Below are 13,950 nucleotides of genomic sequence, written 5' to 3' on the forward strand. Positions count from 1 at the left end.
CTACCATAAATTAATAAATAAAATTAGCCAGGCATGGTGGTGTGCAACTGTAGTCCCAGCTACTAGGGAGGCTGACGTGGGAGGATCCCTTGAGTCCAAGAGTTGGAGGCTGCAGTGAGCTATGATCGCACTGCTGCACTCTAGCCTGGGGGATAGACCGAGACCTTGTCTCCTAAAAAAACAAATCATTTTGACAATATGTATAAGGCCACATGTGTGAAGCTCAGTTGGAACGTCACTTGCAACATCATAAGAGGCAAAGGATTTGGGTTCTTCATATACAAAGAGTTCCAACAAATCAATAAGGAAAAAACTTAAAAAGAAGACCAGGCAAATAAATGAATGATTAATTCATTCAAGAAGAAATGCAAATGGCCTCTGGATCCAAGGCCACAGATTTGCAAGGTAAGGCTTAGAGGTGAGCTGGAGACATTGATTAAAGACTGCCAGGGGTCAGGCATGGGGGCTCATGCCTGTAATCCCAGCACTTTGGGAGGCCAAGGTGGGTAGATCTCTTGAGGCCAGGAGTTTGAAATCAGCCTGGCCAACATGGCGAAACCCCCTCTCTACTAAAAATACAAAAATTAGCCAGGCGTGGTGGTGTGGGCACCTGTACTCTCAGCTACTCAGGAAGCTGAGGCAGGAGAATCATTTGAACCCAGGAGGTGGCGGCTGCAGTGAGCCAAGATTGTACCACTGCACTCCAGCCTGGGCGACAGAGTGAGACTCCGTCTCAAAAAAATAAATAAATAAATAAAACTTCATCTTCATGCTCTAAGATGATGGTTTCTCTTTGTGTATATTTTATGTTTTTTTTAATTTTAATTTTTTTTTTAAAGAGATGGGGTCTCGGCTGGGCACAGTGGCTCACGCCTGTAGTCACAGCATTGGGAGGCTGAGGCAGGCGGATCATGGGGTCAAGAGATCAAGACCATCTTGGCCAACATGGTGAAACCCCGTCTCTACTAAAAATACAAAAAATTTGTCGGGCACGGTGGCAGGCGCCTGTAGTCCCAGCTACTCGGGAGGCTGAGGCTGGAGAATAGCTTGAAACCAGAAGGCGGGGGTTGCAGTGAGCCGAGATTGCGCCACTGCACTCCAGCCTGGGCAAAAGAGTGAAACTCTGTCTCAAAAAAAAAAAAAAAGAGAGATGGGGTCTTGCTCTGTTACCGAGGCTGGAGTGTGGTGGCACGATCATGACTCACTGTAGATATGATCAAACCATCCTCCATCCTCAGCCTCCCAAGTAGCTGGGACTACAGGCATGCACCACCACACCAGGCTAATTTTTCTTTTTCTTTTTTTTTTTTTTAGAGATGGGATCTTGCTATGTTGCCCAGGCTGGTCTCCAACCCATGGACTCAAGCTATCCTCTCATCTTGGCCTTCCAAAGTATTGGGATTATAGGCATGAGCCACCATGCCTGGCTCCATCCCCTCCCCAGCCACCTTTTATTTTTTTTGAGATGGAGTTTTGCTCTTGTTGCCCAGGCTGGAGTGCAGTGGTGTGATCTCGTCTCACTGCAACCTCCGCCTCCCGGGTTCAATAGATTCTCCTGCCTCAGCCTCCCGAGTAGCTGGGATTACAGGCATGCGCCACCATGCCCAGCTAATTTTGTATTTTTAGTAGAGATGGGGTTTCTCCATGTTGGTCAGGCTGGTCTCGAACTCCTGACCTCAGGTGATCAGCCCTGCCTCGGCCTCCGAAAGTGCTGGGATTACAGGTGTGAGCCACTGTGCCTGGCCCCGGCCCCTTTTTAAAATTAAAAGAACGTTTAGTTTTTCACCTCACCATAGATGCTGCATGACTGAAATTGCAGAACCACGGAACGGGCGTGGGTGGGCTTTCGCCGGGGCACCCCCTTGTCCTGCAGGATCCGCACTGCCTGGGCGTTTCCCTGGGGGTGGGGAGGCCTCTTGCCGTCCCAGGGTCCCCTGGGGGAAACCCTTGGTGTCCTGGGGAGGCCCCACCAGGTTGATCCTGAGCAGGATCTCAGGACAAGGAGCACTGCTGAGCGAGTCCGCTGTGGCTGTGGTCACACAACAGTGTGAGCTCTTATCTGTCAAAGGAGGTTAACAACAGCACCCGCCAGGGTGAGTTCAGTCTGTCCATCAGACGCAACAGACCCAGGCCCCGGAGGCTTTTAGGTCCCATGAAAGTGTCTGTCTTCCTTCCTCCCTCCCTCTCTCCCTCCCTTCCTCCCTTTCTTTCATCTTTTCTTTCTTTCTCTCTTTCCTTCCTTCCTTCCTTCCTCTCTTTCTTTCGTCTTTTCTTTCTTTCTTTTTTTTTTTTTTTTTGAGATGGAGTCTCGCTCTGTCGCCCAGGCTGGAGCGCAGTGGCCGGATCTCAGCTCACTGCAAGCTCCGCCTCCCGGGTTCACGCCATTCTCCTGCCTCAGCCTCCCGAGTAGCTGGGACTACAGGCACCCGCCACCTCGCCCGGCTAGTTTTTTGTATTTTTTTTTAATAGAGATGGGGTTTCACCGTGTTAGCCAGGATGGTCTCGATCTCCTGACCTCGTGATCCACCCGTCTCGGCCTCCCAAAGTGCTGGGATTACAGGCTTGAGCCACTGCGCCTGGCCTTTCTTTCTTTCTTTCCGTCTTTCTTTGTCTTTTTTCTTTCTTCTTTCTTTCTTTCTTTTTCTTTCTCTCTCTTTCTTTTCTTTCTCTTTCCCTCTCTCTCTCTCTTTCTTTCCCTTCTTTTCCTTCCCTCCCTTCCCCCCCCTCCTCTGCCCTCCCTCCCTCCTTTTCTCTCTTTCTCTTTCTTTCTTTCTTTTCTTTCTTTCTCTTCTTTTCCTTCCCTCCCTTCCCCTCCCTCCCTCCCTCCTTCTCTTTCTTTCTTCCTTTCTTCCTTTGTTACAGAGTCTTGCTCTGTCACCCAGGCTGCAGTGCAATGGCACAATCTCAGCTCACTGCAGCCTCTGCCTCCCAGGTTCAAGCAATTTTTCTGCCTGAGCCTCCCAAGTAGCTGGAATTACAGGTTCCCACCACCATGCCTGGCTAATTTTTGTATTTTTACTAGAGATGGGATTTCATCATGTTGGTCAGGCTGGTCTCAAACCCCTGACCTCAGGTGATCCACCTGTCTCGGCCTCTCAAAGTGCTGCGATTACAGGTGTGAGCCACCATACCTGGTAGAAAATGTTTTAATTTCTTTTAAAATCAGGGCCGGGCACGGTGTGGTTCACACCTGTAATCCTAACACTTTGGGAGACCGAGGCAGGAAGATCACTTGAGCTCAGGAGTTCGAGACCACCCTGGGCAATACAGCGAGACTCTGTCTCAAAAACAAACAAACAAAAAAAACAAGCCAGGCGTGGTGGCAGGCACCTGTATTCCAGCTACTAGAGAGGCTCAGACAGGAGGATGGCTTGAGCCCAGGAGGTTGAAGCTGCAGTAAGCCAAACTTGCACCACTGCACTGCAGAATGGGAGACAGAGTGAGACCTTGTCTCAGGAAGAAAAAAAAAATTACATCAGAAGAAAATTGATGAATAATAATTGTTTTCCAATGAACAATAATAATAATGAATTAAGGCTGGGCACAGTGGCTCACACCTGTAATCCCAGCACTTTGGGAGGCCGAGACGGGCAGAACATGAGGTCAGGAGTTCAAGACCAGCCTGGCCAACATGATGAAACCCCGTCTCTACTAAAAATACAAAATTCAGCTGGGTGTGGTGGTGGGCGCCTGTCATCCCAGCTAGGCGCCCCTGCACTCCAGCCTAGGTGACAGAGCGAGACTCTGTCTCTAATAATAATAATAATAAATTAATAATACTAATTCTAACCTCAAACATATATATGTTTTTTTCAATAGAGGAAAGGACTCAGGATGGCAAAAGTGCCTTGGCCCCAGAAAGCCCTACAGGGCAGTCCTGCCCGTGAAGGAGCAGGTGCTTTCTGGCTGAGGCCCCAGCAGAGGCTAGGCCTCTGGGTCTCCCAGCAGGTGGCAAGGGCGTGAGAAGGGGAGGCCCCTTTCCAGAAACCAGGGACGGCCCCAAGGGCTGCCCGGGAGGAACCGGGTCATGTGACCCCCCCACCCCCAGCCACCCCCTGAAGCTTGGTCTCAGGTTTTCTATTTGCCTTAGACTCTTGTTGGTTCCCCCAGCTCCTGCTCCATCAGGCCTGGCCTCCTTATCACCCTGGCTGTCTGGGTGGGGGCATGGCCCCCTCCTAACCTCAGCTACCCGCAGGGCAGGGCAGAATGCTGGTCCCCGGCTGGTCCGTGGCCTCTCTGTACCTCATGCATAAGGTCTGAACACTGGGCAGAGACAGACAAGAAATTCACCAGCCACTCCTTACTCCTGTCCTGACCCTGAACCTGACCCTGCCAGGGAGACCTGGGCTGAGAGGGGACACAGAACTGGGCACAGGCGCCTGCAGCTAGGGCTGAGTCAGGGCAGGCCCAGGGGCACGGGAGGAGTCCAGGGGAAGCAGCAAACTGGGGAAGGGGTGGGAAGCATCTGCCCTGCACCTGGCTGGGCCCGGCAGCAACGGCTACTTCTCCCTTCCTTCTCCTCCTCCTCCTCCTCCTCTTTTTTTTTTCCATTTGAGATGGAGTTTCGCTCTTGTTGCTCAGGTTGGAGTGCAACGGCACGATTTCAGCTCACTGCAGCCTCTGCCTCCCGGGTTCAAGCAAATCTCCTGCCTCAGCCTCCCGAGTAGCTGGGATTACAGGCATGTGCTGCCATGCCCGGCTAATTTTGTAGTTTTAGTAGAGACGGGGTTTCTCCATGTTGGTCAGCCTGGTCTCGAACTCCTGACCTCAGGTGATTTGCCCGCCTTGGCTTCCCAAAGTGCTGGGATTCCAGGCATGAGCCACCGTGTGCGGCCTCTCCTCCTCCTCCTTCTCCTTCTTCCTTCTTCTCCTTCTTCGTTATTATTATTTTGAGACAAGGTCTTGCTCTGTCCCCCAGGATGGAGTGCACTCATTTCTCACTGCAGCCTCTACCTCCTGGGCTCAAGCAATCCTCCCACCTCAGCCTGCCAAGTAGCTAGGACCACAGGCACACGTCACCACGCCCGGCTAACTTTTATTTTTTGTGTAGAGGGGGTCTCGCTGATGTTGCCCAGGCTGGTCTCAAACTCGTGGCCTCAAGGAATCCTCCTGCTTCAGCCTCCCACAGCGCTGGGATCCCAGGTGGGACGCCCCTGGCCCGGCTGACCCTGAGCTTTATTTTGTCTCGGAAGGCTCCATTCCCCTCCATGTCCAGTCTCCCGATCTCCTCTGCCCACCTCCCTCCAGCCTCGCTGGCCACCTCCTTGCTGCTGCTGGGACACCGTTTTCTCCCTGTGACCTCAGGGTCTGTGCCCGGGATGTCCCTTAGCCGGGAGCCGTTCCTCCCACTCTCCAGCCCCTTCACAGGTTTATCGTGTCTCCCCCTTGCGCCTGTTGGGCTTGCCTGACTCTGTGAGGGGAGCCCTGGGCCCAACCTGGCCACCCCACATCTCCAGCAACCAGCTGGGGCCTGGCACACAGTAGGTGCTCCATAAATGCACAGGCTCAGTTGGGGGGGTTCCCCATCTTACAGGTGAGGAAACTGAGGCTCCAAAGAGGGGAGGCCTGACAGGCGTCTGGGAGCCTGGCCCAGGCGAAGGTATTTCCTCCCGACCCAGTGCTCCATGGGGTCCCGGGGCAGCTGGTGGGGCCGCCAAAGGGTGGCCGTGTGTGTGGCGGTGGCAGCTGGGGCTCCGGCCGTGGGGGAGGGTGGGCGGCAGGCAGCAGCTGGTGGCTGGCCCTGGGCCAGCTGGAGCCTGTGCAGAGGGAGGGCGCCGGGAGCCTCTGGGTCCCCGTCTGAGTCCCCCTCAGCCTCTCTCGGTTGGTCTGCATCTCTGTCTCTGTCTCTCTGTCTCTGTCTCTTTCTCTTCCCCCGTCTCTGTCTCTTTCTCTTCCCCCGTCTCTGTCTCTTTCTCTTCCCCTGTCTCTGTCTCTTTTTGTCTCTGTTTCTTTCTGTCTCTGTGTATCTTTCTATCCCTCTGTCTCCGTCAGTCTGTCTGTGTCTGTCTCTCTGTCTCCATCTCTCTGGTTGTCTCTCTCTGTCTCTGTCTCTTTATCTCTTTCTGTCTCTCTGCCTCTCTGTCTCTCTCTTTGTTTCTCTGCCTGTCTCTCTCTGTCTCTCTCTGTCTCTCTCTGTCTCTCTCTGTCTCTCTCTCTGTCTCTGTCTCTCTGTCTCTCTCTGTCTCTCTGTCTCTCTATCTCTGTATCTCTTTGTCTCTCTGTTTCTCTTTCTCTGTCTCTTTCTATTTCTGTTCCCATCTCTGTCTTTCTCTTTCTCTGCCTCTCTGTCTCCCCGTCTCTGTCTCTCTCTCCTTCCCCTTCACACTGGGGCCTCCCCTGACTGGCCTGGACCGGGGCTGGTCACGCTTCTGCACCCTCTCTTCCAGATCTCCTGCTGCACCCCACTCCCTGCTGCCTGCACCCCTGAGTCAGCCAGCGCCTCTGTGCTGGCATGAAGGTCTCCACCCACCAGGAGGAGCCCAGGACCCTCTCACAGGCCGGGAACCCGGTGCGCATCGCTCCCCTGTGAGCCTCCGTTTCCCCACATGCAGGGTGTCTGCAGAGCCCTCTCACAGCAGCGCTCTGGGGAACCACAGGGCACAGGTCTCAGCCCCTCGGTGCGCCCAGCCAGATGGGGAAGGAGAATTTTGAAGGAATCGCCTTACAGGCGTTTGAAACTCTGCAGGCAGAGGTCAGAGGAATCCCAGGTCGGGGAGCAGGCAGGGTAAGGGCCCTGAGAGTCCCTCCCCAGGCCGCCCCCAGCCACATTTCCAGGTCACACAGGGAACCTGCCCAGTCGCCCCTGCCCACTGGTCCTGGGGAGGGCAGCTGGAAGGGGCTGTGTGTGCACTAGGGGGCAGAGCTGGGACTCCCCCCAGGACCCTCCCTTCCGGGATCCACACCCCTGATCCCCCCACCAGCACATCCACCCCACCAACCCTCGCAGACAATAGAATTCATCACTGTAGAAACATCCTCTGGGGTTGGGGCTTAATCAGTTCCTGATTTGCATTTTTGCATATTAATGACAGCAGAGCTGCTAATTTTGGCACTTGATTTTAAAGGTACAGTAGCTCTGAAACTACTGAGGTGGTAAGGGGGTGAGGACCCGGGCCTTCCTCACCTGGCCTGGGGGGTGCTGGCCCTCAGGTTACAGATTACAGGTCTCTGTCCCAGGAGCTGCCCCTGCCTCTGGGAGCTGCAGGGACCCTTGGGGATTATGGGGTCTCTGCCTCTGAGGCTCACAGGAATCAGAGTCTCTGCCACTCTGTCTTTCTTCCCTTTCCTCCCTTCCCTTCCCTTCCCTTCCCTTCCCTTCCCTTCCCTTCCCTTCCCTCCTTTCTCTCTCTCTCTCTCTCTCTCTCTCTCTCTCTCTCTCTCTCTCTCTCTCTCTCTTCTCTCTCTCTTTATTTCACTCTTGTTGCCCAGGCTGGAGTGCAATGGCACGATCTCGGCTCACTGCAACCTCTGCCTCCCGGGTTCAAGTGATTCTCCTGCCTCAGCCCCCTGAGTAGCTGGGATTACAGGTGTGTGCCACCATGCCCGGCTAACTTTTTGTATTTTTGGTAGAAATGGGGTTTCACCATGTTGGCCAGGTTGGTCTCCAACTCCTGACCTCAGGAGATCCGCCCACCTCGGCCTCCCAAAGTGCTGGGATTACAGGCGTGAGCCACCATGCCCGGCCCACTCTTTCTTTTCTTTTGAGGCAGGATCTTGCTCTGTTGCCCAAGCTGGAGTGCAGTGATGCAATCACAGCTCACTGCAGCCTCCACCTCCTGACTCAACTGATCCTCCCACCTCCGCGTGGCTGGGGCCACAGGCGTGTACCACCACACTTGCGTAATTATTTAAAATTTTGAGTTTGGGTGCCGTGGCTCACGCCTGTAATCCCAGCACTTTGGGAGGCCGAGGCTGGTGGATCACTTGAGGTCAGGAGTTGGAGACCAGCCTGACCAACATAGGGGAATCCCGTCTCTACTAAAAATACAAAAATTAGCTGGGTATGGTGGCAAGTGCCTGTAATCCCAGCTACTCAGGAGGCTGAGGCAGGGAGAATCGCTTGAACCCAGGAAGCGGAGGTTGCAGTGAGCCAAGATCGCACTACTGCACTCCAGCCTGGATGAGAGTGAAACTCCATCTCAAAAATAAACAAGTAAGGCCGGGCGCGGTGGCTCAAGCCTGTAATCCCAGCACTTTGGGAGGCCGAGACGGGCGGATCACGAGGTCAGGAGATCGAGACCATCCTGGCTAACACGGTGAAACCCCGTCTCTACTAAAAAATACAAAAAACTAGCCGGGCGAGGTGGCGGGCGCCTGTAGTCCCAGCTACTCGGGAGGCTGAGGCAGGAGAATGACGTAAACCCGGGAGGCGGAGCTTGCAGTGAGCTGAGATCCGGCCACTGCACCCCAGCCTGGGCGACAGAGCAAGACTCTGTCTCAAAAAAAAAAAAAAAAAAAAAAAAAAAAACAAGTAAATAAAATTTTGTAGGACAAGGGTCTTGCTGTGTTTTTCAGGCTGGTCTCGAACTTCTGGGCTTAAATGAGCCTCCTGCCTCAGCCTCCCAAAGTGCTGGGATTACAGGTGTGAGCCATCACGCCCTGTCTTTGCCACTCTTGCATTTGAGCATCAACGCTGGCATTGGCCAGGGGAACCGGGATTCTGGAATTTTCTCCAATTGGCTCCATCCTGAGAATCCCATATTTGGAAAGCTGTGAATTCACGTTCGGGTATCTTAAAACCTTTGGGGCCGGGCGCGGTGGCTCACGCCTGTAATCCCAGCACTTTGGAAGGCCGAGGCGGGCGGATCACAAGGTCAGGAGATCGAGACCATGGTGAAACCCCGTCTCTACTAAAAATAGAAAAAATTAGCCGGGTGCAGTGGCGGGCGCCTGTAGTCCCAGCTACTCGGGAGGCTGAGGCCAGAGAATGGCGTGAACCCGGGAGGCGGAGCTTGCAGTGAGCCGAGATTGCGCCACTGCACTCCAGCCTGGGCGACAGAGCGAGACTCCGTCTCAAAAAAAAAAAAACCTTTGGATTTTACCCACTGAGGTTGAGGATAGTAAGAATATTTACCGGCCAAGAATATCATTTAAAAAAAAATCAAAACAACCATTTGGAATCTCTGTCCTAGGTAGACCCTAAATCCTGCCCCTGTCCCCACCTCCTGCGCTCAGATCGGAAACCTGGGACCTTTGCCTCCAAACCCTACCCCACAATCCCGCCCCGGCACAGGACGCAGTTCCCTTGGCCCCCAGCGCGCCCTCCCCGGGCCTCTGCACCTGCCTGCTCTTTTCCTTCAAGCCCACCTCCCCAGGGAAGCCCTCCTGGTTACTTCACCACACCTGTGTCTTCAGTTGCTCTCCTTCTCCCTGGGAGGTGGGGAAACCGAGGCGCAGAGCTGCGAGGCTGGTTCTCACGGCCCCCCGGGGTGCTCCCCAGGCCCCTCCGCTCCCTGTGGTCTGGGGGTGCGGTGGGGTGGGGCGCGGGGGCCTCGCTGGTCCTGGGGTTCAGTCGGGCGCGCGTGCTGCCACCTGGTGGCCACTGGGGCGAGGCCGTGGGTCCCCCCGGTCGTCTGGGCCCCCACCCCACGGAGTCCAACCTGCGCTGGGGGAGGAGGGCTCAGGAAAGCCTCGGCCCCCCGTTCGGGACGCCAGGGGTGTGGGACACGGAGCTTCGCCAGACTCCTCCAAACTCGGGTGCGCCATGGGAAGAATGGAGGGAGCTGGATGATGAGGAAGTGGGGGTCCTGCGGGCTGCCTCTCCTGGGACTTCTGGTGTTGGACCCGTCCCGCCCGCTTCTCATCCCTGCATGACACCCAGACCGAGGGAGGTGGGACTGGGACCCCCTTCCAGGGACGGAGCTGCAGCGGGGCTGGCGTCCACCAGGGCGCGCCCGCAGCCCAGAAACCCGCGGGCGCTCCCCACGTGCGCGCTCACACGTGCACCCGCGGCTCCCCAGTGCCTCTCGGGCATTTTTTTTTTTTTTTTTTTTTTTTTTTGAGAGGGAGTCTCACTCTGTCGCCAGGCTGGAGTGTAGTGGCGCGATCGCGGCTCACGGCAACCTCCGCTTCCCTGGTTCAGCCTCCAGAGAAGCTGGGACTACAGGCGTGTGCCACCATGCCCAGCTAATTTTTGTATTTTTAGTAGAGATGGGGTTTCACCATGTTGGTCAGGCTGGTCTCGAACTCCTGACCTTGTGATCTGCCCACCTCCGCCTTCCAAGGTGCTGGGATGACAGGCATGAGCCACACACCTGGCCGCCTCAGGCATTTTGACCCCGAGGTGCACGTGCTCCTGTGTGGTTGGTGTGTTTCTGCGTGTACAGCGCTCACGTAGATTCAGGTGTGCCACACGTGATGTATACAGGGCATGTTTATGCGTGTTCTCCCATCTGCTCATGTGCATCCTAGCATGTGTGCTCACGCCTGTACACAGGTTTGCATGCATGTGCTGGCATGTTCGTGTGGGTGCACACAGCGGCTGTGACATGTTCGCTCACTGCCATGAGCTCAGGTGTGTTCGCATGTGAACAGTCACGTTTACACATGTGCACGCATGGGCAGGTATGTGCCGAGAATGTTCACACATACACCTTCTCATGTGCGGCCTGCTGTATCTGCACATGTGTGTCCTGGTAAACACATGTGTTTGCGTGTTCTGGTGTGCTTGCGCATGTTCGCATGTGTACATTTGTGCGTGTGCATGTGGGTGCACTCACAGCCACAGTCCATGCTCGGGTCCCCAAGTGCCATGGCCCCTTATGGACCGTGTCCCTGTAGGCCACCTCTGAGTCAGGCCCACATACCCCAGGGCCCTCCCACAGCTCCGCTGCTCCAAACACCCTGACCCTGTGAGCCCATCCCTGCAGCCCAAGGGTCCAGGTCGCCCCCAGCCAGCCTCTGCCTGGTCTGCCCCAACCCCCAGCTCTCCACTCGATCTCCCCCACTTCAGTGGCTGCGCCTCCTGCACCCGCATCCTCTTCCTGCTGCGGTGGTTTCTGGGTCCGGTCCCCAGTCAGTCCCAGCTGCTGCCTGTGCCCCCAAGAGATGCAGAGCTCTTAGGAGGCAGGGCCATGTCTGGGGTCCCCGGCTGCACCCTGATCTCTGGTATCCAGCCGGCACGCAGTAACCAGGTCAGAAACCTAACCGTCCTTCAGCCGTGCCCAGCAGCTCCCATCATTATGGGAAATCCATGCTCAGCTCCCACAACCCAGCCGTCACCAGCTGGCCTCAGCCAGAGGCTCCCCCATCACAGAGCCTGCCAAGCAGAGACCCTCTTGACACGCACCCACCCCTTCCTCTCCGCTGGTGGGGCTGGAAGAGCGGGCCACCTCCCTCCTCTCCACCTGGCGAACTCCTATTCATCCTGCGGGGCCCTGGAACACGGGCCCCACTTCTGGATACCTACGCTGGTCCTGGGGGTGAATGGACCACAGACTACCTTGGAGAGCAGACCAGATGCCAGCTCCCAGGCTCCCAGCTCTCCTGGGTGAACTTGGGTGGTGGCAGCTGCGCTTCACTTCCAAGCCAAGTCTGTAGATAGGAGCCCAGTGGTGGTTCATCAACGGCAGACCGCCAGGGAGGGGTGAATGCTGGTTCCCAGTCTTCCCAGGCCGTGTCACCATAGCAGACCAGCTGCCCAGGAGGCTCTGATGTGAGGATCATACCCACTGCTGGTGCCTCTCTCTCTCCCTCCCTCCCTCTCTCTGTTTCTCCCTCCCCTCTGTCCCTCCCTCCTTTCCTTCATCCCTCCCTCCCTCTGTCCCTCTGTCACTCCCTGGCCCTGGCCACCCCCACAGCCCCCAGGGGCCATCTCCTTGGCAACAGTGGCCACAAGGTCGTCTGCTGGATCAATCTCCTCTCACCCCTGCAGCCCCGACGCTGACCCGGAAGGTGACAAGGAAGTGGGGTCAGGCCTGGCTTCCCGGGAGGGACCCGGTGTGTGTAGGACTGGGATCCCTCGGCTGGAGCAGGGGTGGCGGAACTCTGAGAGGGGGAGCCGGCCCCTGTTGGGAGGGTCAGCAGGGCCAAAGGTCCCATGAGCCCTGGGCCACACACTGACTGTGACCCTCCCTGGGCCTCAGTTTCCCTTGAGGCATAGGCTCTCTGATGTCCGGACTCCGGGTCCAGTACGGGCCAGTCCTTTGGAGAACCCAGTATGTGGGAGACACAGTCCCTGGGCTGAGGGTGAGGAAGGACAATGTGCCCTCATCCCAATTTACATGCCCAGGAGAAGACATTGGCCTCAGGCCGCTGGGCCAGGCAGTGGTCAGGGCTGGGGACCAACCAGAAAAGAAGTCACCATTATAGCTCCTGGGCAGTCCACCATTGCTGCTTCTAGAAGATTCCACCATTGCCATATCTGGAAGCTTCCATCTTTGCCTGTCTTAGCAGCTCCGCATTCCAGCCACCAGGGCAGAAGGAAGAAGGTGCTCTGGCCTTAGGGTTTTCCCTTTGGGGAACAGGTGGGCAGTCTAGGCGGGGAGAGGACCCTCCAAGCCCACGGGAGAAGTCGGCTCCCCCTCCTCGGTGGGGCGCTGGGGACACCTCCTCGGGGCGGCACAGCCCTGGTGGGGCCACCAGGGGCCCTGCGGCAGGTCGGTGAGCCAGGCTCTGGAGGACTTGCACGCTAAAGGCATTTGTGTGGATTCTGGAGCAGGAGGGGAGGCAGGGCCTTGGTGGGCCAGAGGCAGGAGAGGGTGGGATCGTCTGCAGAACCCAGCTCAGGCTGCTCTCTTCCTTTCCCAAGCCTCAGTTTCCCCATCCGGGCAAAGGGGGAAGACGCAGATAGGCAATAGGTTTGCCGTTGGCCTCCGGGGACCCTGTTTTCCGGCTGCGGCAGGCACCCTCAGGCTGCCTAGGGCCACACAGCCCGGAGGTGGGGGCCGGCCGGGGGGCGCAGACGCACAAAGCCCGTCCGAACCTCACGGTCCCCTCCCCGCCGGCCCGGGCGGGGCTGCTGGCCCTTTAAGAGCCTCGTTTTGGCGCCGCCTCGGGGTTATCGATCGCAGCCTTGGAAACGCGATTAGATTATCCCGGCTGGGAACGGCAGCCTGGCGGGGGCCGCGCGGGGGAAGCGCGCCGCTTCTTGTAAACGGCTCCCCGAAGGGAGCTGGGCCGGGGGCCTGAGGGGCTCGTCCCGCTGGAGGGGGGCGTCCTGGTGCGGCGAGGCCCAGCGCTCCCTGGGACGGGGGATGGGTAATTGAGGCCCCCATTTTGTGGGTTTGGAAATTGAGGCACAGAGAGAAGTGCGCCTTTCTGCGAGGCCACATACCCAGGAAGACGCGTTTATTTGTTCAGCTGCATTTATTGAGCGCCTAGTGTGTGCCCCGCATGCGATGGGCCCATTAGTCCGATTAGCATTTTGTATAAAAACAGAGTCACGGATGATGATGATGGTGATGATGGATGTCTGCGCTCCTGACTCGCTCCTGCTGTGCCTCCAGGCCTTTATGCGCGTTGTCTGTGATCCTCACCACAACACTTAGAGTGGCAGAGGCCCTGGTCCCATTATACAGATGGGCAAACTGAGGCCGGAGCTCATACAAGCCAGAGGGGCCGAACTGGGACAGGTGGGCCCCCGGCTCGCTTCTGGGGAGCCTCCCTAGTAGGGTCACTGTAGAAGAAAGGGAAGGGACAGGTTGTGGGGAGAGTTGGGGACCAGCCCCTTTATCCACTGTGACGCCTTCTGCACCCTCCAAGGCCTCTGGTAGGTGCTTGAGCTGAAGCAGATGTACCTTTGAGTGTGGGAGGAAAGGATGGGCCAGCGGATGGGTAGAGGCAGGAGGAGGCCCCTCCACCACCAATTTCTGAAGCCTCAGCAGAAAGCCCCCTGGTCCATGAGCATGAGTGGGGGGCCAGTGGGCAGTGGACAGGACCCGTTTCCCTCCCTCTCCGCAGCTGTTTGCTCACACATGCAATCCTGTGCCCACGGGGGGCTGGAGGGTGGGC

Source organism: Macaca fascicularis, chromosome 19, assembly GCF_037993035.2.
Source record: "Macaca fascicularis isolate 582-1 chromosome 19, T2T-MFA8v1.1".
Lineage (NCBI taxonomy): Eukaryota > Metazoa > Chordata > Mammalia > Primates > Cercopithecidae > Macaca > Macaca fascicularis.